This window comes from Drosophila melanogaster, chromosome 3R (assembly GCF_000001215.4).
Source record: "Drosophila melanogaster chromosome 3R".
Lineage (NCBI taxonomy): Eukaryota > Metazoa > Arthropoda > Insecta > Diptera > Drosophilidae > Drosophila > Drosophila melanogaster.
In genome coordinates this window covers 14,532,918-14,555,836 of record NT_033777.3, presented here as the reverse complement: position 1 = coordinate 14,555,836, position 22,919 = coordinate 14,532,918, and the positions used below count along the sequence as shown (strand labels likewise).

General features: G+C 41.3%; 1 protein-coding gene and 1 long non-coding RNA gene across 4 annotated transcripts in view; both read left to right on the top strand.

The window, feature by feature from the left end:
* Pde6 (Phosphodiesterase 6) overlaps nt 1–22,919 on the top strand; it is a 44,404-nt gene that overhangs the window by 2,468 nt on the left and 19,017 nt on the right. For all 3 annotated transcript variants that reach the window (NM_142112.5, NM_001275637.2, NM_001300398.1), the window contains exon 2: nt 1,427–1,462. The gene's annotated coding sequence lies outside the window, so the exon portion shown is untranslated. The remainder of the gene's footprint in view (nt 1–1,426; nt 1,463–22,919) is intronic.
* lncRNA:CR46023 (long non-coding RNA:CR46023) lies at nt 19,614–20,592 on the top strand. The gene has a single exon (NR_133397.1). It is a non-coding gene; the product is annotated as a long non-coding RNA:CR46023 (long non-coding RNA).

The window sequence follows — 22,919 nt, the reverse complement described above, 5'->3', positions numbered from 1 at the left end:
TATCACAAATATGCTTTTAAAAGTATAGGTGTATTAATTTAAACAAAATAACTCGAGTTAAAGCATAAACCTTATGTCTGAGATCCATTAACTCAGCAATTGTTTTTCGACTACCTCTAATGAAGATCTGTATGAGCTAAATGCCCGAGAAGGATGTAAAGTAAATAGAGGAGCCGGCTAAAAGGTTCCAAAGTGCCGCACCGCACCTGACTTTAGTGTCCTGCTCTTAATCTCGTGGGATTGCCCCTGTATTCTGTTTGTCTTTTTTTCTTGTAAAATGCGTATAAGGTTGGGGCCGCGCGGATTTATAGTATATGTAGTCCCGATTTTCGTGGGGACCGCTTATAAATAGTCCCCGTTCTCGGCGATTACCCTTCGCATGCAATTTTCCCCGGCACTTGTTTGCCCATCTTCTTCTCTTTTGCTTCTTTAGGGCCGGGCACGTGCCTCTTACTTTGCGGGAAAACTGGAGCATTTTCGACGGAAGCCCCATGGCCCAAAACTCGCTCTCGGCCATGTTTATAGCGTCTGCCGTTGACTGACGTTCATTGGCTTTTGTGCGGATATTTGTTTTTGTTATTATTCCGCCATTCTCGGGCGTCCGTGTCCTTCGTCCTTCATCATTGGCCATAAAACGGTGTCTCCGAGCACATTTCGCTGGTCGCGTCGGCATCTGCGGCTGTTCTCCAGCCTTGTCTTAGTATACAGGACTCTATCTATCCGTTCATCCTTCCTCCATTTTTACAAGTTTATTTTGTTCCCGAAATTCTCTGGAATCCTTTGCGTTTCATCCTATTGTTTGTTATCGCTCTGGGACTTCTTTTTACTCATCTGTCAAGGCTTGTCCTTTCCTTTCTTCTCCAACTTCATTTAATCAGCAATTCATTTATTTAAACGCCTTCGAGAAAATCATTTTTGCTTATTGATTGAAACAGAGAAGAAAGGCTTTTGGTGGAGGCGCAAAAAAGGAAGCGCGAAGGACACGCCATCTAAGCTTAAACAGTCACTAATTCGATTTGTTGCTTTCAAAATTAGAACACAATTAGTTATAAATCCAAGTCTACTTAATTACATTTGGCGTCTACTTTGGACAATTTATGCTTTGCCCAATTAAGCTGACTCTTGTACTTGCTTCAATATGCTATATATTTATGGGCTTATTTGAATTAGATAATTTATTACATTGGAAACTGTGAGTTATATATGATAGTAATAAACATTTCACAAGAAATCGAGTTAGTTCAAGATTAAGATACGTTAGATTTCGTTTTTATGGTAGCAACAAAGTTAACTAAATTCTTAAGACTTAAATTTAATAATGATACATAGTTATTTATATTTCCAACATTGATGTAAGACAACTTAAAAACTAAGAAGTTGCACAAAATTTGTTGAAAACTAATTACTTTTCCCAATATCTTTGCAGCAAGAAGCCTGAAAAACTAGCACAAAACATAAACTGGTAAGTCACGTTACGTATACGCAGCGTTGCCGTTTAAAATCGCTTACAAACTACGTAAACGAAATGTGGAAACAAAAAGGGAAGATGGAGTTCGATCTATTAATAGCTGGCCCAAAGGATAGTTGTAAAACTTTTCCTCCAGCTGCGATTCTTTGCAAAAGACACTATCGAAGACGGATGACACGGGCACGCCCCCAATCGGTTTACTTACTTTTTCGGAAAGACGGGGCATGCGATTTTTCTACAGCTGTCGTCGGACTTTTAGCTGCCATTTGAGGAAAGAAACCACATTGGCGAAGAAAAAACAACATTCCCTGTAGAACGAAACGAGGGGGGAAAACTTCACCGTTAGCCGTTTTGTGCGGCGCTTATCCGTCTTAGCCATTTTGAGTCCCGATTCAGCCGCCACTCGCCGATATTTTTCGCAAAGTTTTGGCCACGTTTACACGGTTTCCTTCTACCAATTCTTCCTTGGCCACTGTGGCTTTTTGCCGGAAATAACACACGAGTGCGGCGGCGATAAAGGTTGTGTGTGTGTGTGTGTGTTAGCCAAGTTCGCTTTCTGTCCGCTCCCATGGCGAAAATTATTGTCTAAGGTTGTGTCGCTGTCCCCACTAACGCATAAATTTGACTGTCGCACATATCTTGCGATTTCGTTTCGCTTTCTTTCCCCGCACTTTTCTCTGTGCTCTCGCATATCCTGTTACTGCTTTTTGTGTGTTTTTGCCATTGTTTTTTCTTGTATTGTTCGGTCCTTGCCTTTTAGTTTTTTTTTCTACCGTTTATATGCTCTATTTTTAGACCTCAACACTTTTATTTTTGGTTGATACTTTTGTTCTCGCGTTTGTGGTGCAAAAAAGCTGACTGTATTGTTTTTACATCTTACTGGTTGTGGGTCAAACCCGAATTGTTTGCCAATGCGAATTACCAATTAAAAGCTTGCGACTTTGCTTTGCTCTCGACTTCGTTATCGATTGTATAATAATAAACCTGTCGGGCCACGTGGCGCCTGAACTTGCCACGTAATTATACTCTCATGTGGACGCAACTGCCGGTCGCTGAAACTCGTTATGGCCAGGAGGCAATTACGAGTAATTTTAATAACATAGATTACGCATACGCCCCGAGTGGCACTCGACGGTATCTGAAATGGGTCACGGCAGTGAGGACAATGGAAGTTCCGTTTATTGTTTAATATTTGTATGCCTAAATATTAAAACTTGAATTAGAATCGTAATTAATATTGATATGGGACCACCATCAATCATATGGACATATTGTTCGGAATTTACGTCAGCAATAAAGCTACAACTATTTGGTATTCCATTTGTCAAAATGTGGAATTTAAAGTTCCGCAAGACATTCCACCCAAACGTAAGACGGTGGAAAAACAGGTTTTAATTAAACTGAGACTTGGGGTTGGTTAAGCTTGGAAACTGTTCACTTTGGAGCGAACACACTCACGCGTTCAAGCGGAGACTTAATTACTTAGCACGACTTTCGAGGACCCACGTAGTGATGAAAAACGGTTAGCCGCACTTCAAGACACGCCCACACACGGCGAAAAGTCCTTTCGACAGCCCGGTGACCGAGCAGCGTCGGCATAATTAAATTATTCCACAACAATTGCCGCTGGAACAAGAGTCGCTCATTGAGTTAATTTGCGACAAGTCGAGTTGGCGATGGTGATGTCGACGATTTCGCTGCCGCCAAAGTTTCTGGCTGTCCTTTGCTCTGACTGTTGGTCATTTGGCTGAACTTTACGCAGAAAAAGGATTAATTAGGATTAAAAGTGTGTCGAGTGGTTGACAAAAGCCCAGAACGGTTAGCCCTCGACGGCAAAAAGCCCAACGGTGGCATCAACGAAAACAAAAAAAAAAAAAAAAAAAACGGCGGGAAAACTCGGAAGGAAAATAAAGTAAAGTAAAATACAAGTGGCTGGATGCTTTCTGACGGTTGGCGTAATCGTGCGGCATAAATAAAGTCAACCAGTTGGCCAACAATTTCAACTTGGCTGCTTGGCTGGCTAACGATGATTTCTCATTTTGTGCATGGCGCATTTAATTAACATAATTCGATATAATTCTGGATTTCGCACGCCGCCGGTTTCTGTTTGGCTCTTGCATTTAAATGAATTTAGCATAAATTACACTTTATTACACAGGCCCGATTAAATTCCGTTGTTTTGCATTTCGTGTGCTTGGGCTTGTTGATCTTGCCAAATTTAATTGAATAACAATTTCGAAATTGGCTTATAAACCACTCACCCCACCCGACCAACTCGTTCCGATGCTCAACTTTCTCGTCCCTTACCGAATTCAATTAAAACTAACAGCATTTATCGGTTTTCAATGCAATCAGTTTGGATGGGATTTCGTGTTAAAAGTCTTCACCTGACGATATCTGAGTGGCCAAGGTTTGAGTGCATGACAGAGCTGAAATTGAAATCAGTTTAATGGCAGTAAATAAATAAGTTAAGCTGTCGAAGTTCCAGCCAGCTGCCCGTTCCCATTGAAAGTATTGATCCTGTGGACGATTGAAAACATGTATGCAAACATCTCGAAACTTTTTATGAATCAGTCATTTCGCTTTGAACGCCCCAACAATGCGTCGCTAATCTAATGAAATCATTTCCATTTTCATTTCCATATCCATTTTGCTGACATTAAAGTTTTAAAACCCTGAATGACTTTGGTCAACCCTTTTGCGTTTTCGACCTTTTCGTAGAATTGCCAGTGATATTAGTTAATGCCCTGCTGCGGTCGTCCATGCGGAATTGTTATTATTTAAATGGCCTATTCATTCCGGTTCCCCTTTTTTGCGGCTAAATAGTATGCAGGGTAACGTGGATGTTATAGCACCAACGGAAGCGTAATCATACGAACTATATTATAAATATAAAAGTGTAGATGCACACAACTTCAAGATAAGAGTAGAATTCATATGATACATTTATTTTTAATATTATGCTGCTTAAGTATGTTTTCGCATCCCTTTAATACACATATTTTTAGGGTATCTAATCCGTTTATCCCGACTAAACATCAACTGCAGAACGCATTTGTTTGGCCAGCAAACTGAGTGGAAAAACTTTTAACTAAAACCCAAGTACCTACACACAAACATGTTGGCCCACATTGACGACGAGGATAACTGGGTGGAGGCTGGAATACGAAACGCTGAGTCCCACTAGGAAAGCTGAAAATTGTGAAGTGTAAGCAAGTTGTAAGATATGCAAGGGATAGAGTTCGTATAGAAGGGCATTTCCAGCTTTTTAGCCACGGTTTCGGGCGAACGAACACGACTGCCAAGTAAATTCACACGAATATATGAATATTTCATTTGCCAAATGTAACTAAATACAGACCAGGCAGACCGCAGGACATGTCTCTCATCTTCGTTTCGCCATCAAATCCGCTAAAGGACATGTGTAAAGTGTCAATGTGGGTGTATGCTTGTGCTTGCCAACTGCGGCTTTGCAATTGAATGCGAGGGACTGCTTTTCCATCTTGGTCCTCGCATCCTTCGGTGGTCTTGAGTCGAGTGGCTCTCCTTGGGTTGCCATAAACGCTCCACGCTGTTTATGCTAAAAATCTATGCCACATTAGTTCGTTGCCATCCAGGCACAAGTTTGTTGTCGTTCGTTTTGTTTCGAGTGTCATGTTCGGGCTGCCACCGTTGTTGCGCTTTTGTTTGGGCCATGTTCTTGGCTTTTTGTGCGGCGGTGAAGAGGGCTTGAGGTTGGCAGCGAGCGAAAAGGAAGCCGCCAGACAGACAGACAGCCACACATTCAGTTAGTCAGGAAAGACAGGGGCAAATAAAGGGAAATGCACTCGGAAAAAACAAAGCACATTTTCTTTTTAGATTTGAATTTAATCTTTGTCATCCTATTTTCTTGTTCTTAAATATCTAGAGGAATGGAGGAAGCTGGAAAGTCCAAAAATTAAAATATCGTTTGAGGTGACATACCGTGAAAAAATTAATAGTATCTAACAACTATAGAATTACTTATAATTTTAATTTATACAAATATATTTATTATTTATATCATTTAAATTAGTGGGTTGTGTGAGTTTTTAAAAGTGCAGTCACAGATACACGATTTCGTGACTCGGCAAGGCCACACAAATGGGACAAAAGAGCATCAGCGTAAGCGGCCATAAACATTCACCTAACAACATGCAACAATGTTCACGTAATTATGCGCCCGAGTCCTTCTTGTCAGGACAGCTCATGTTGATGCTTAACTCCGCTCGGTTTTATATCCCTGCTCAGGCAGGCCCTGCAGGCTGCAAGTTGCTCCGAGTTGAGTTATTATCTCCGCCCTTCGAGGACCTTTACGTGTGTGGGCGTATTATTTCTAACGCCCGAGCACCTGGAGCTACGGACCACACATAACACTAAAAGCTTGGCAACTCTGAGCTAATTAATAACCGTAATTAAGTTGACTTAATCTAAATTGCCGTTTTTGCATTCTTCTCTTGATAAAATGTGCCACAATGTGCGATTAATGTGGGCTACCAACTCTAACTTTCTGGTATCACTTAACAGTTCTCTAAAGCCAAAGTTAAAGCCGCCTCTGCGAAATGCAAATGCTGAAAAATCCTGGCAAGGAGGACGGAATAGAGAGATAGCAAAGGTTTTCAGGCTCATAAATCTGAGATGAGTATTCAAAGCGCCCACTGCAAATCATGGCCATGGGACTCTCGAGCAGGAATACTCCTGGCTGCTGCACACGTTGCGTATGAGCAATTAAACGGAAACGCGACTCTTGTCACGTATGCGCCATGTGACACAAGTTCCTTGTGTTTAATTACAGTTTTTATGGCTTCAATGGACACGAAAACCGATTCGCGAACACATTAAACGACTGAAGGGTCGCGACGAACGGAAAAAACTGACTAACGTCCAGTTTTCCAAGGGACTGGGATAGGAAAAAGGAGCATGCAATGGAAAGTAAATTAATTACTGCAGGAAAAGCGGAAATGGAAATGGTGGATTGGGGAAGAGGCGCCTGAGAGTATGCCTCAAGTATTGGGCAAACTTTAAGGCACTGGGCAAGTTGAAGGTGGTTTGGGGGAAGGAATATCTTATAAAAGTGAAAGAAATATTGCTTTTACTTGAGCACACAGCCCAACAACACACACACACCAACTCACACACCCACCCACACGGACGGCAGTACACCCACGCACACCGAAACAAACATAAGCAACAATAAACGTGTGCATAAATTTCGTGTCGAGTTGCGATGTGCACGCAATACGGGGGGATGGGGGGCTAAAAAAAGGAATGGCGTCAGCCAACATTTGAATAGCACGCATACACGCATATGTCTCGGCGGCACTCGGCACAGTGAACACCCGCTAAGGGAACAGGAAATATTCATAGCATTTATGGTAAACACGTTTCTTTCATGATCAGAAAGTAAATTAAATGGTTAAATTACTTGCTACCAACAATTATACAAATGTAAAAGCTCTATACATACTCTATGTTTTTAATAATATTCTAACCAATTTTATTAGCCAAAGGCAGTTACAGTTGAGTTAAACCGGTTTCTGTGGCAAGTACCCACTGTACGAGCTCAATAGTTGAATTTTCTTTTTACGTGCCGTTGCCACCGTCACTGCTGTTTGCTTTTCCATTTTACTTTGCGCTTGTTATCGTCACTTCTGGATTCAATCAATCTTCCTTCTGCGGCCAGCAGCTCCAGCACGCACCGCCAGCTGAGTGCCACTCTCAGTCGGCTTGGGGCTGCCACGCGGCGTATGCGTAATATGTTGATATTTGATACACATCTTGTCACTTTAAAAGGAATTCGCTGCCATCCAGCGTCGCTTATTTCGGCCACCCCTTTCTCCGGTGGTCAAACAAGATACTAATCTATTAGCTGCTAATCGTTTATCCATATGTAAATTGACTGCCCAAAGGCCAGTCATCATGGGCCACAATCGACAATCACAAATATTTGGCTTGTGTAGGTGGAAGGAAGCCCTTGCTTGGACAAGGATAAGCTTCCATGATTCCATTTCCCGCAATGTGTGTCAATGTTTGAACTGTGGTGCATACGATCGCCTTGCAAGCCATTAATTTAAAATTTATAAGCATTTAAAATTTCTTTTGGGGAAAAATATTAAGAAATTTAAAGATTTCCTAACATAAATGGTATACATTTTGAGCGGTTTTTTTTCACCGAAAAAAAAAAAAACGGGAATAATTCCACAAGCGTATCTGGTTGCCTATTCATGTTAGTGGCCAATAAAATTCCAAACGTCCCAACCACAAATAATGCCGGCAATCAATCTGTGACCCGCCACAACATCAGAGGCATGGCGAATGGAACGTAAATCATAGAAATTGCACACACTCGTGGAAAATGTGCGAGCAGATTTTTCAAAGCATGCAATTTACTCGGAGTTTTTTTTAGTTCCACTACCCTATCGCAAAGTTATACCGCAACGCAAGTTGCCTAATGGTCGAAATATAGAAAAACTAAGCTACTCAACAAATGGCGGGATTTAAATATTCAATTTTTTGTATGGAAAGAGTCGGTGTCGTCCATAATGTATGCTATGAATTGTGTGCCCTCGTGGAGCATAAAAATTGAAATTTCAGCGCTGCCATACGCCATATAGAAGCAATTTCATTTCATTCATTGTTGATAATACCATCGAAGCGGAGGAGCCGAGGGATTCGGCTTGGTCACATAAATAGTTGGCGTTGCGGTTGGCAGCTTGGCCGACTGGCCACCAGGGCGTATGAATAATATTTCTGCGACCATACGTAAGCAAATTCAGAACGCACTCAAGCCTGCAGTGTATTTCTGGACTCTTTGTGACCGCAGTTAAGGGTTTTAGGGAGCAGAGGCTTTTTCTTAGAAATGATATTTTTAAACGCAAAATGGAAACATTGTAGTTTCTCTTTCCGGGAACTGCCACACAGCTAGGTCCCCCAGTTGCCACCATTCGATTTCGAACGCCATCCGGTTTTGATTCCTGTGCCCGGGGGAATGCAACCATTGTCGGCGTGCAAGAATAACATTTGCGAAATGCAGGGCGAAAAACAAACGATTGGAAATTAGGAACATAGAGAATGCCGTTGGAGAATTGCTGGAAATGAAATCAATGTAAGGAACAATCAATTGAAAAGTTTGATGTATGTATATTCAACTGATTTTGCGACACGTTTCGCATTCTAATTAAGTTTTCTTATCGGAGCGCGGGCAGAATTTTCCATAAAATAGCATTTGTTGGGGTAGCGGAGACGCGCACAATAAATATGCAAAACGCAAACGATTCATATTTTTCAAAAACAGAAGCCAGGAGAACCGGACAGAAGCGAACTCCTGCCAGGATTCTCACACGCCGGAAAATGTGACAGAAGAGTGACAGCAGTGTGGCAGCTGATTGATATGCAGATGGTGCGTATACGTGTTCGAATACGTAGATATATTCCGCACTCCGGAAAAAAAGAAGCCACTGTTAAGGGACAGAACTAACATAAACGCTTGACATGACAGCGGTTAAAGATAGTGAGACGGATGTGGCAAAATCAGCAAAGAGCCATCAAAAGAAACAGAATCCGCTGATGGGGAAATTCATGTCAAGTACATGGCGATTTATGCAAAATTATGTAATGAACCCCACAGACACACTTCATTAGAAGCCCACACCACTTTTAACCATTTAATTGAAGCAAATCACGCGCTCAAGCTCTAAAATCTGTGGAATGCTTCACTTGCGCATCTCATGCGTAAATTGTTTGGGCTGAAACTAGCAAGCATTTAGCACAATTTCTCGCACCTCATATGATCACTATAAAAATAAATACAATCATGCTGAATATTTATCAAGAAACGTGCGCTTGTATAATCCAGAATTGGTATAGCCAAGTGGGAAATGTTTGAACGCTTTTGCATCAAGTCAGCTCGAATAATTCCGTATTCGTAATTTGCTCGGGGCCTTTGCGACTTGTGTAAAAAACAGTTTTGTCTGCTCAAGAACATGAAGGTATATGTAGCTACACGAATGGATATAAACTACTAAATGTGGTTTAGCTCTTGGGAATTTCTATGCACTTGTGAGCAGATATATTCATGTTAATATTGCTACAAAAATGGACTACATATAATCAATCTAATATAGTTTTTCTATATATTGTATATATTGTATTGCAACTTATATTTGCGGGATAAGTTTGGCAGTTACATTCGAAGTCTTAAGAATTCCATTTGACAATTTATAATCCATAAACATAGAAGCTTATTTAGCGAATAAAATCGTTTCTCTAAGGCACTTTTCGAATGTCGTTAATCTCCCAGTCGCTTCACCTACCTTCAGCTCACGTGTCGCCCTGGAAAACCCTGGTTATGTCACTGCTCCCAAGTGAACTTATGGCTGATTGCCATTGCTATTGTTGCACCTTAGCCAAGGATGTCTGCGAAGGTGCCAGATTGCAACTTGTCCTGGATGAAATATTCGAGCTTTTTATTTCGGAGGCATTTGACAATTTATTTGCCAAACTTTGTAAGCGCGCTTTTGGCACAAATTCCTCTGATGTTCTGGCAATTCGTCAAACAAATTTGGCTCGCAGTCCGATGGAAATGTTTGGATGCCTCCAGTTGCACTCGGCTTACTGGCAGACGTATTCGAGGGGGCATTAACACATCAGTGTTAAAATTTAACGACCTATCGTGGCAGCTCTCGTCGATGCGGTGAGGTCGGATGAGGAGGAGGAGGAGGAGGGGAAGTAGTGAGTGGTAGTGGGTGGCGTGCGGCCATAAAAGATGGCCGGAAGTTGTAAAATATCCGCCATGTGCGAGGATACGGAAAAGCGACATTTGTACGAAGCGCCGCGAGGGAAACCAGCTAGGGAACTGTTTGTCAACTGGCGCGGCCTTATAAAATTATATGCTCGAGCATCAAAATTTTTATCGTCCTTCGGTTTCGAGCTGAAATATAATGAAAACATTGCAAGCAAGCCCAAGTTGGCTTAGAGGTGCAGTTTATATCGGTTGCCTTGGTCTCACGTACATCCACATCCACCACCACATCCGCATCATCATCATCTTCGGTTATCCGCAACGATGATTTAGAGTGGGTTGGTGCAGACTTGACAGCCTCCTTCGTATCGATTTGGTCTGTTTGCCTGCATGTCTGTGTATTTGGCCTCTCTGCAATATTTATACAAGTTACATCCCGAATGTAAGTCACTTGCAGCTCGTTCCGTTTGGCAGACACCTGCAGGCTACGTGCTGGACTTTTGAATGCGGCAAACACTGACTTTTATTAAGTGTCATGGGAATGGCTAAGTTTTAGCTACATCTTTCTCTGCATTTATCTGGCAGGTACAACATTCGTACTATTAATATTCTTTACACTTTCCTCAACTCCTTGACATATGTAAATTAAAGAGATATTTCCGTCGCTTGAAATTCGCAGTAAATAGTTGAATAAACCATGAAGCAACCAAGTTATTCGTAAAAGCACAGCCATATATGCCAATGTGAATATGTATATTAGCACCTTGGAAAACTAACTTGAAATGCAAATATTGCACTGAAACTGTAGAAACAAAAAAATCTTATACATATTCTTAAAATCTTATACAAGTTTTTAAAACGCACGAAAACAAACTAAATTTATTTTTTATCTATACAAATTTGCTTTAATTTTATTTTTTATTTATTTATTTTGAGGTTTTAATTTTTATGTGGCGTAGTGAAGTTTTTACTGTAGAAGGCACACTTGAGATGTGTAAAATACCTGCGCTGTCACTCCTGCATAAATGTGCATTAAATGGAGACTGAAAATCTCTTGCATTCCTCAAATATTCATAAGGCAAACATCTAGTAATAAAATGGAAACTCGCAGCTGCATTCCGAAAGCTTTGCACTTTGATGAGCTTGTCAGAGGTCTCTGGGGCGGAAAGTAACAGCTAAGAACTGGCAAAAGGACCAGAAGACGGGGCAAAGTCAGTGGGGAGAGCGGCACCCAAGGTGGCCAAGGCAACCTCAAAATATCCATCAGCATCAACAAGTGAAGCTGCAATTCGGGTTTATTAAATTTTCCACCTTCAGCTACATGCAAGGGGCTAGAGCAATCCGAGGACTTTTGGCCTTTCCCCTGTGAAAAACAATTGAAACTAGAGACTCATACGCCCCGTGGTCCGAACATCTGACTTTGTATTACCGGATTCGTTTTTTTTTTCCATTCGCGTTCATGGCTTACACGGGCCCGACTTGTTCGTGTTGTAGCCGTAACCAGCAGCTGCTGTTACCAATCCGGATCTGGCTACTGGTCCCGCCCTGTTCCTCGTTTTGCTTCCGGATTGCCATTGTAAAACTTTAGCGCCAGTTGTGCAATACATAAGTTGGGCCATTTTAAAGCGAAGGCTGTTACAACTTGAACACGGAGTTTGGTAATGGATAGCATGGTGTAAAAGCGGTGGCAAGAAGAGGAAAAAATCATGTTAGCAAGGGATTGACTATAGGGCCTGTACAAATACCGTGATGTTGCCAAATGGGCACCAAATTTACGAAACAAATTTTGAAAGTGAGACAACGAATAAAATATTTATTAAAACGTAAAAAGCTAACTACGGCATCTCCTGAAGAATTGATTAGAGTTCCTTTAAGTTCACCATGCGGTCTTTCCGTTTAAATACGTTATCAATATTATGGATTCCAGATACCGGGAACTTAATGTTCTTATTGCAGTGCGGATACTAAAAATTTTACTTGATCCGCTCTTCTTTTCGCTTCGTTTGGCTTAGGGTTCTTATTTGATGTCCCCATAACATTGGCTGGCGATAATGCTCACATATCGAGGTATATGACGCGAAATAAATGTATCCTTAATGGCTGTCAATACTGAGACTTTCGTTTCCCGTCAGGAAACGTCCCTTGCAGCTTTCAGGCAATTCAGCCACTGACACCGACACACTTAGCTCAAATATCCAGATGAACTGGGACGTGAGAAAAGTGCAGGGCTAAGGGCATCACAGTTGATTGCAATTAAATGACTTGGAGCCGGGAAAAGTCAGCCTCAATTAGCTCGCATCAAGTGCAAATGAAAGTCAACTTGCGGCCAGTCAGACCAAATGGATTTTTTGGCTTTAAACGAAGTTAATTCGCTTAGGAACTTTTGCCTCAACGCAGAACTTTGACGTGTCCGATGTTAATATAAATTTATTTGGATTTTTCGCTTTTTTTCTTTTTATTAATGACCACCCAAGGCGATCGCCCTTGAGTTGTCATAAACTATTCCTTTGATGAACGGCGAAGGGTGAAAGGCAAAGAAGAATGCTTCATGCCACCAACATGCAACAGGAAATTCGCAAAAACTTTTCACTCTGCCAAAGTTTGCTACAGGAATTTTTGCAACTCAGATTTGCTGTTTTCGCTTTTCATTTATTTATTAAAATATGTTTTTAGGTTATTAAGCCAGAAACTCGAGTTAGATTTAAATTAAATTCAAGTGTTCGACATTAAAGCTCACGAGAAAATGGGATAAAATTACCTCAACTCCGGCAGCAACTCAGGTTTAATTAAACCGAATTGTGACCATTACAATTATGCCATTGTCACGCCCCTCGGACATTCAATGCTAGTTAATGCTAATAAGCTGCCGCAACCGACTGACGCATTAAAACGTGGTCAAGAGCGCATGGAAAATCATCTTGGGGGTGGGAAATTCGTTTCCCTGGGGGAAAAGGAACACAACAATGCTCGTTGTTGACCCAGTTAGATGCGTGGCTCCGATAAAATCGCCAGGAAGCCGGGGGAGCTCACAAAACGCATAGACAGAGAGACACATAAAATGGCGATAATAACAGTGGTAGCGTTCGGGCCATGAAAACTTAAACAAGAATGCAAATCCACTTGACTTGATTGAAATCATAAAAGGAAACCGGCAGCGAAACAACCGAAATTTCCCATGCAAAGGCGCACAAACTGGCGACATAAAAATAAACGCGAGGAGGCGGTAAGCAGGCGGTTCTCGAATACATCAATCATAAACGTCACACATGATGTGGTACACAGGAATCAGTTCTAAGCACTGAAACAAAAATTCGGTTACAACATTTATTTACATTTACATTTAAAAAATATTAAAGTTGACAAAGCAATACTTTCAAAATAAATCAAGAAATTATGTAATATGTGATAAACGAATTTCTAATTAGAAAATATTCTCAATGTGTTCGTCATATAAGCAAAATAGATTTCTTCAAGTGCACAAATAGTTGACACAATGCTCATACGCACTGTTGCCAACGCACATTTGTGTAGCATACTTTCGGATGGCAAAGTTTGTGCAAATGATTTTCATAAATGAAATTTATGTACGCTAAAATTGTTTCGCCGCTTGGTGCAAAGAGCATAAAGCAGCTCACTTAATGCGCTGCCTGGGACTGGGACCGATGGTGTTTATGGAAGGGCGCGCCCACGCCCACCCCCGAGGAAAATGCCAAGGGGCGGTGGCCGAAAAAGAGGTTGGGATGACAAACGTGCCATGGTTGCATGATAAATAGCAGCTGAGCGGAGCTGGACTGGGCAAACAAACTAACACAGTGGCGCAAACAAAACTGACAGCAAAGGACACAAGTAGTTCGGATGACTGTGGACCAGGACAGGTCCTGTGGGATCCGTGGGCAGCCGCAGCTGAGTGACACACTGACTCCTGGACCGGGCATAAATTCCAAATGCCAATTGGTCTGGTCTGCTTCAGGTTCTTGTTCTGGTCCAATATGAAATTACACAATTGTTTATTCAGTCCCACCACCGCTGGGCGAGTGAATTTGTGGCCTGGGCGACATTTGTTAGGCTTTCGTCCCAGCTGATTTATGTTAATTAGGCCCACAATTAACTGGTCAGTGGCAGCGACAGGTCGGTAAATTGCATTATACCGATGTGTAAATATATATATATGCATACCCGATAACAAGAAAAAAGATTAGCGCCCGAAATTTGGCTTCGCTTTCGTCTGTCTTTGTGTTTTCTTCTTTTGCCTTCTTTCCTGCTAATAGCCACAGGCAGCCATAATAATCTTTAGCATTTATATCGCTATTAATCTCAATCAAATTTAATGTTGAGCAAAAGTCTTTGGCTCATTTCTGGGAATTGTTTGGGTTTTCTTGGCCCCTTTGTTTTCTTATTCGGCTAATATGAGGCCCTTCAGTTTTATTGGCAACGCTTCTGGTTTACTTTGTCAGTTTAGCACAATATGGTCAATTAATATGGCTTGATTGGGTGGGTAGAGTGCAATCTACATGTTCTTTTTTAGACCTCACCTTCAGCTGCATTTCTATTGAAACAATAAGGAACTTTCGTCAGTTTTTGCTGTTTGTGAGTGAAGCAGAATTCGTTTTCATCCATGCAAATTTTCTCTTTGAGCATTTTCAAGGTAGAGATACCAACATTCCAAAAAGGAAAAAAAAGCCCACGTGCACTGACTGCGGAAAATTCTACGCCCTCCAGTTGGCCATGAAGATTGGCTGGAGGGAAATTTTCTCTGCTTTTTTGACTGGCTTCCTTGGCCAGAAATGGCTGGCACACCATTAAATTAACCTTGACTTGGTATCGTGTCCATGGACACCTTCCGAATCGATTCGCTGGCCATCGCAGGATGCTCCATGCTGTTGAATGTCCAATTACTGCTAACATGCATAAATCACAGCTGTCAATTATATTTTGGTCCTGTGTCCATCCATTACACACACATACACACTCGCGCACACACTCATCCTCGCAGCCAGGATACTCGTGCATGTGTCATTAATGTGTGTTTCGCAGATGGCAGCTGCGACACTTAAACACGAAGCCTAACTAACGTTTAATTAATTAATTCGCTTGTTATTCCTCCTACGTGTGGCACGAAACAAGTTTTTGTAAAACATTTATGCGCGTTTACCTACGAGGGGGGCATTTATACCGCCATCTGCCCTCGGGGCACAAAAAATCACCCATGTATTTATCTCAGCTGCCGGTTTCCTTGGCAACTGCCGCACATGCGGCACTTTTTGCAGATCTCATAAATTCTGCACTCGCACCGTATGCCGGAGCAAAAATCATAAAAAAAATGTCATTTCCATGCAGTTCCCATATTTTCAACCATATTTTTCTTGTATTTTCCCGGCCATCTTCAAAATGAATTTCCTACACATTTTGCTCGACACATGTTTCGTTTTCAGTTCCGATATTTGCTCTTTCTTTTGACAATACAAGTTACATCGTGCGAAGCAATTTAATTGCATTTTAAGACCATTTCATATATATTCTTTGAACAGCAGGGAAATACATTTTATTTACTTATATAAAGTGTAATTTAATGGCATAATATTCCATTCGTAAGTAGCAGGGGGATAATTATATTGATAGTGTTATTGTATGAATTGACTTTAAATTGTATACTATATGAACAACTTTAATGTATATTTAATTTGTATCTATATGCATATGCATATGTAATGAAGAAGCCATTGGCGAAATAACTTCATATATATAAACAAATATATTGAGCTCTTCACAGTTGCCAATCGAAATCGCATTAAAAATCCCATTGATTTCGATCGAATGAAAGAAAGGATGTAATAAAAAAGTTTCACGAAATGAGTGCTCGCATTTAATGCCAAGGAGCTTATCTGCCGCGTATTACGATTTCATGCTGCCAAAGGATCTCCACATTTTCCACATTTTAAGCTCCTTCGTGTGTGTGTGTGTTTTGGCCTGCTGGGAAGCAATTTACATTTACAGCGCCAACATTATAAGCATTTTAGCGACAATTCACAGTAATTATTGGTATAAAAATAGAAGGTACAAGCGTCTGCCAAATGATAAATCGATAAGTGAAGTAGCTCCTCACCATGCGGAACCTTTGAGCTCCAAGAGCCAAGTAAGTCCCGAAATCAACAACTTATGATATGATGAGATATATAAGTGCACCACCATCGTGGCTTTTTACAAACACCGTGCAGCTGAATAAGCTTATGAAGACATTTTCAAACAGACAGAATTTCTTCCTTAATGTGGCAGAGGAGAAAATTTCAGGCGAAACGAAGATTGCTACTGAACTGAGAAAAATTGTTGATAAAACTTGGCAAAAATCTTTTTAAAAAGGTATGCATAAATGTGATTTCGCGTCTTTTAAAATATTCTTTTTTCGAATAGAATAAATATTTGAGATATGCTTTAATAACTTCATTGCCTTATAAGTATATATACTTATACTAACGCGCAAACCTGATGTTTAATTAATGAAACACTACAGACGGCTGCCACTTAAAAGCTGCGAAAATCCCCACGAGAGCCAAAAACTTTCGGTAGCATTTAGTGGCCGTAGCTCAGGTGGAAAACGCTTTTTAAAACTTTGCAGTTTGACCTTTTGTGGGGTGAACAATGTGGCGAGCATTTCATTATGTTGCCACGAGGCGACAGAAAGCTGATTAAAATTATACATTTATGGGACACGAGCGTGCGATCATATACAATATATAATATATATATTATCCAACGATTGCGAACATGGTACCCCGTGGCGTATGAGCAATGCCGCAAATCGCAAAAAAATGTATTATTCAAATTCGTTGAATGGCGAAGCGGGTGCCGTGGCGCGCAAAGACTTTAATTAGTTTCCAGCGATGCGGTATTGCGGTATAGCGGTCCTGCTTTGTCCTGTTTTGTGTCCTTTCCACGTTGCGACCGCAGTTGTTGCGGTTCCCAAGCTCGGACACGCTAATGGCATTTCAATGTCCATCGCCGGCGGTTGAGTCAATGCGGCATTGATTGAATGATTGCAACAAAGTATTGGAATATGAAATACCTGGCAAAAACTATAGAATAAAGTAGTTGGAGTTAAAATTAACTTAATATCATACAGTTTAAAGAAAATTGTTAGCTTTCTTATTAATTATATTTAATTGTGTATTGCTTTCCATATTTCCTTTAATAGCTACGTATATCTTCATTCCTTAACCTTCATTAGCATAAATTCCCTTGCTCGTCGTTCTTCTAAGCTATATAACTGAATAACTTTGATTTGCTTGACCAAGTGAATATGTTTGAATACGCTTACTTGTGCTTGCGACAATGGAACAATTCAATTCCATGTGAATACCTCCGAAAAGCCAATTAATTGCTGTCTTGTCTTGGCTTTAGCTCATCGCCCTTTGGTCATAGACAAAGGACACGAATTGGGATCAAGTCAGCTGTGAAAATGCTGGATAACCAGCTGAACTGATCCTTGGAATGCACACTTGCACACACACACACACACACACATATACATGGTCGGTTAGTTCGGGTCATCCTATTGCCTTTGCTTGCACTCGAATCGGTTTAAACTTAATTTTACCTTCGACTGATTCCCGTGATTGCATCCCACACTGATTCAGTTTAATTTCGGAAAGGATTTGAATGCGGTAGTCACCAAACAGGGGATTCGCCTGGTAATCCCGGGCTAATGTCATTTGCAGCTTAGCTCCGGCTACATGACAGCAGTATTTTGTCATTCGACTAAATCAAAGGATTTCTCAATTGTTTCTGCTGAGTCAGTGAGTGTCTTAGGGTGCTTGAATTATTTGCAGAAAATTCGACAAATAAAAGGGCAAAGCTCAGCCAAAAAATTTCATATACTATACACTATGTATATCGGAGTAAAAAAAAAACTCGCTTCATGTGAAAAATGACAACCGTCGGCTGCCCGTGATTTGGTTTATGAAGCATTCACTGCGATGTGACAACCCCGATGTCCTTGCCCTCGTTGAGTGTCGATACCGTAGTCGAGTGTGGGCTGAATAGTAATGAGTCACAGTTAAATTGACATCGAGCATTTCTTGTGCCTGATGGCAAGCAATTAATGTGCTTTATGTCCTGTCATATTTTCTGTGGGGCCAACGAATCCTGATAGACGCTTCTTTATTCCACTCCAGTTAAGCTCCCAGTTTGATTTGGACATTGACATTGTCTGGTTTACTTTTCGGGGCATAAAGTCTCTCGACTGCGAGAAAGTTTTCGAGTAATATCCTCTCCACTCACTAATCGAATTAAAGTCGCATTTACAGGCCACCCGAAAGTCGGACCGAAAACTTTTTACTGCACCATAAAACAATTTATTATTCAATATTTGTTTGCCCAAACTTTTAATTGCAAAGTTTGGTTTGTGCGCCGCAAATTTGTTTACCCGCATACTCCACACGAATTAAAATTCGACTCAGTCCTGCCGCCGAAATGAGCCAATTAAAGTGCGGCAATATCCTTCGAGCGCCAGGCAATTCCTGTGGTCCGAAACAACAAGTGCGCTTAATCAATCAATGCAATCAGGCATAAATTGTCTTGAAACAAAGCCAGGGCTAAATATTGTGATGCCATTAGGAGCCACTGTCAATAGACGTTTCAACATCGAGGTGCTGGGCCACCGGAAGTGGGTGGAGCGGAAACGGAAGCAGCTGGCGAGAGGAAGAGAAAGCAAGTGTGGCTGCGAAACACAAAAAGCCAAAGCCAATGCCACTTAAGCTTGTGCAAACACAAATGCCTGACAGACACTCGCTGACAAGATATATATGGGTGTACCATATACATGGACTGGTGATGGAGGACCCATCAGAAGACAGTCTTCATCGACCCCTCAATGGTGTGTTATCAAATTATGCAGGAACGTTATTATTGCGGCTTGTTTCGTAGAATATTTCGTGTGTTTTCGATGGCAAAATTGAATAACAAACACGCCGCCAGACAAAGTGGTATTAAATTGCCACTTCAAGCTCAAAACCTCAACGCACGAGGCACGACCGTTTTTGCTCGATATGTGTCACATGAGTGGAATGAAATCAATTTCACTTCAATTCCTTACATGAAACGTCGGAAATCATATTTAAATTGTTTAAATTGGTAACGGGATGCGGCGTGGCAGTTGAACTTTGATCTAAGACCGTGACTTTATTTGATCTTAGCTGTGTATTATGACTTTCTGTATAAAGATAATTTATTAACAGCTTTGTGGAACCCGCAATTTGTATACATTTTGAAAAATTATTTATTTTGGTCGGTTTCTTTTTAGCATTTTTGTAGACCTCAAGCGTGCCGATAAAATATTTTCAAAATTGTTAGAATAAATAATAAATAGATTTAAATATTTATTTAATTTAAAATAGTTTGCGTGCTGCATTTGTCAGCACAGCCATTTTGAGCATTAATAAATTACAATTCTCTGAGAGATTATACTTGGCCAAGTCCTCGCCCAGTTCGACGGCCTGAAGAGGCCATTTTGCCATGGCCATCCATGGCCACGAAGTCCTGGGCACCAAAGTGGATGGATGGCCACCAAAAGGCCGGGACACAATGCATCCAGTGTCGGGCCATCGCATTCACTTTGCGGCACTGCCGAGCGTTTGTGTCGCCGCTGCATTATTCTGTCAGCGGGCCACTATTCTCAGTCAAGATTGTTGACATCTATGCGCCTTGTTTGCCACATTGTCCTTGTTTGGGCCCGGTGGACTGGTGTGTTGGGAGTCAAGAGGTCCTGTCAGAGCGGCTTACACTCGGAGCGCCTGGGATTGCAGCGCCAAGGAGCTGAATGCTAAAAGTTAAGTGGTAAATTGGTTATTGTGTTGCATTAATGGACGGACACTGCACCAGAGAACCGACCGCAACCAGCCGCTGGCATTCACTTAGCTTCTGGTTTGGGTTTCAGTCTTGAAAGTGGTTTCGTTCCTGGTCCTGACTCCATGATTCTGCCCGCCGGCGTTCCCTGTTGAATCTTTTAATTAAGGACGAATTCCTTGAAGCATCGCAGACTTTACTTTGTCCTCGGGGCAAGCGAAAGTTTTTCAATTATTTTGCCATGACTAGATTTCAGCTTGCCACCCACCATGAAAGAAAAGAGTGCAGCGTTTCTGTGGATGCGACAAGTATTAATGACGATGGAGCTGATGAAAAGTTGATCTGTTGAAAAGCTTTTGGCGATTTGAATTTCCACACTGAAGCTGACACGTTTCCGAGAAGAATATTGTGGCTGGCCAAGGAATTTTGTGCATTAGACTGGGTCCATTCATCATTCTGTACGAAATTGCATTTTAATTGAATTTTATGGTTTGTTAAATGACCAACGGGTAAATATATATTGGCAGCTAAGGTTTCTTGTGCGATGCTCCAAAGAATTTAAAGTGAACTCTGAGGTGAACCAATATTGTGGATAATGGCTCAGCAAATATTGAGGAATGCAAAACTATTTAAACAAATAAACGAAGTTACTTTAGTAGTAGATTAGTAGTGGTTGCTGCCACTGACACATGCACCGAAATCAATGCAAAGCAAACAGATTCCTCAATTTTCGATTGCAGTTCTCCCCAATAAATAACAGATTTTTGACATCTGCAATACGAATGAGAACACGGCCACTGACAAAATATTCCAATTTGCATGCTCAGGGCAAACATTTTCGATTCGACAGAAGAATTTCTTGCCCAATGAACGACAATCACTGGGTTTGGTCGAAGGGATTCTTCATGTCATGTCATTCCATTTGTGGCAGGCAGGTAAACATTTTGACTAATGCCACGACCACTTGAGTGGCAACTTCAGTGGGATTAGATGTCGAATTCTCGGAAAATAAACTGTAAATCGAAATATTTTCATCTGGAAGTGCAATTAAGCTGAGCAACCTTACTGCGAAAAACACACTAAATTTCTAGTAAGATGTATTAAAAGTTTCGGTCTCTGGGATGCAAAACAAAAACTCTATGCACTTCTTATTGAAAGTTTCTCAAACTATTCGAGAAAACCATGCAATTATTATGCAACAAGTATTGTCTAAGAAAATGTTTCGGGGAGGCCATGCTCATGTGAGAAATGTAAATTTTGAATTACCACAACATGAACATGACTTCGAGAGGGCTGTTGAGCGAGATGTCAGCACCAGGCTTTTCCAACACCACATACCCACCCACCACCCCCTTTACCATCTCATTTCGCCTTGGGCGCATTTTCCACTGTTAAGCCAAAAAGGCAAAATGTCCTCTGGGATGAGGCAGCCGTTGAAAGCTTATAAAGTGCAACAGCAATGCGGCAGGCGGTGTCTGTGTGTGTGTGTGTGTGTGCAGAAAGCCACTACGTGATTGTCCTGCCAATGGCTTAAATGCAAAAGGGGGCTAGAAAGGGGCTGATGCCGTGGTGAAAAGGGGTGAAGGGCGCACGGTGGCGCCCAAAAGCACCGCTAAGCACCACTGATGAAGTCGCGTCCAAAATGCAACGTTGCAATTTGGCAAATTGAAAACACGAGAATGAAGGTGCTGACATAGCCAGCTCAGCTGCACAGCTACAAACTAGCCACAAAGTTAATTTACCCACTCCGTGCAATCCTTGAAAACAGCCCACCCCCACCCATTTTGGCCATTTTCATTGCACGCACGTCATGTAATAGGCACTTCCGCTTGCAAAATGGCTACAATGTGGCGGTGGGGTGTTTGCGAGTGATTGTGTGTACTGGTCGCCACTAATTCCGTAATTTCAAACGTGCTGGCCCAGTTAGCCACCACATTGCCGGTACCTAAACACTGAAAGTGTCAAGTGCTTTTACTTATTCTACTTTGTAAACAATATGGAGCCGGATTATCTTTGACATACTTCGATGGCTTTTAGAAAAACATAAATACTTATTAATATATTGCTTATATACTTATTAATATTAAAGCTATTAATTTGAGTAAGTTATTGTTGCAATGATTATTATTGCAAAAGCATTAAGTTAAAAAGCATTAAGTTAAGTTAAAATAACTTTTATTTGATCCATTCTTTGTATACAATTTTTTTAAGTCAATTTAAATTATGATTATTGAAGAAAAGCACGATGTTAAATACGCAAATCCTAGAGAAAAGCTGATTAAAATTCTTTTTATTATTGCTCGGCAAAATGACTTTAATGCATATTTAAATTAGAAATAAATGCTAATATTTTCTATGCATTTTCTGCGAGTGCCCCTCCCCTGTTTGCCATCTATTTATGGCCGCCGCTGGGCGATCCAGGTGCGCTGATTGGAGGCGAAGGTGGGTTTTCTCTCTGGCAGTGCAGGTGGGCAGCGGTAGCCGCAGGACCTGTTCAGTCATTTGCATGCCCCGCCTGCGGAAAGTGACGTGGGCTGTACCGCAAAGGGTCCTGCAAACTGCATCCTGCAGGCAGTATCCGGAATCCTGTAAACCGGGAGGGCCACGGATCCTGCGCTGCTGACACGTTTGTGGCGTACTTTAATTAAAAATAACTGCCGCTGCCGGTGGGTAAAAGTACATGACCAGCGAAGCCAACATACACATATTTTTTAATTAGGGCAAATATGAGTGCAGCTCTCCATGCAATGTCAATGTCTGTGTGCATATGGCTGATTTGACTGTTGCAATTCGAAGTAAATACTGGCGAATTTAATGGGAACTGCACTCGCAAATATTTTGCATGCCAGCGGGGCA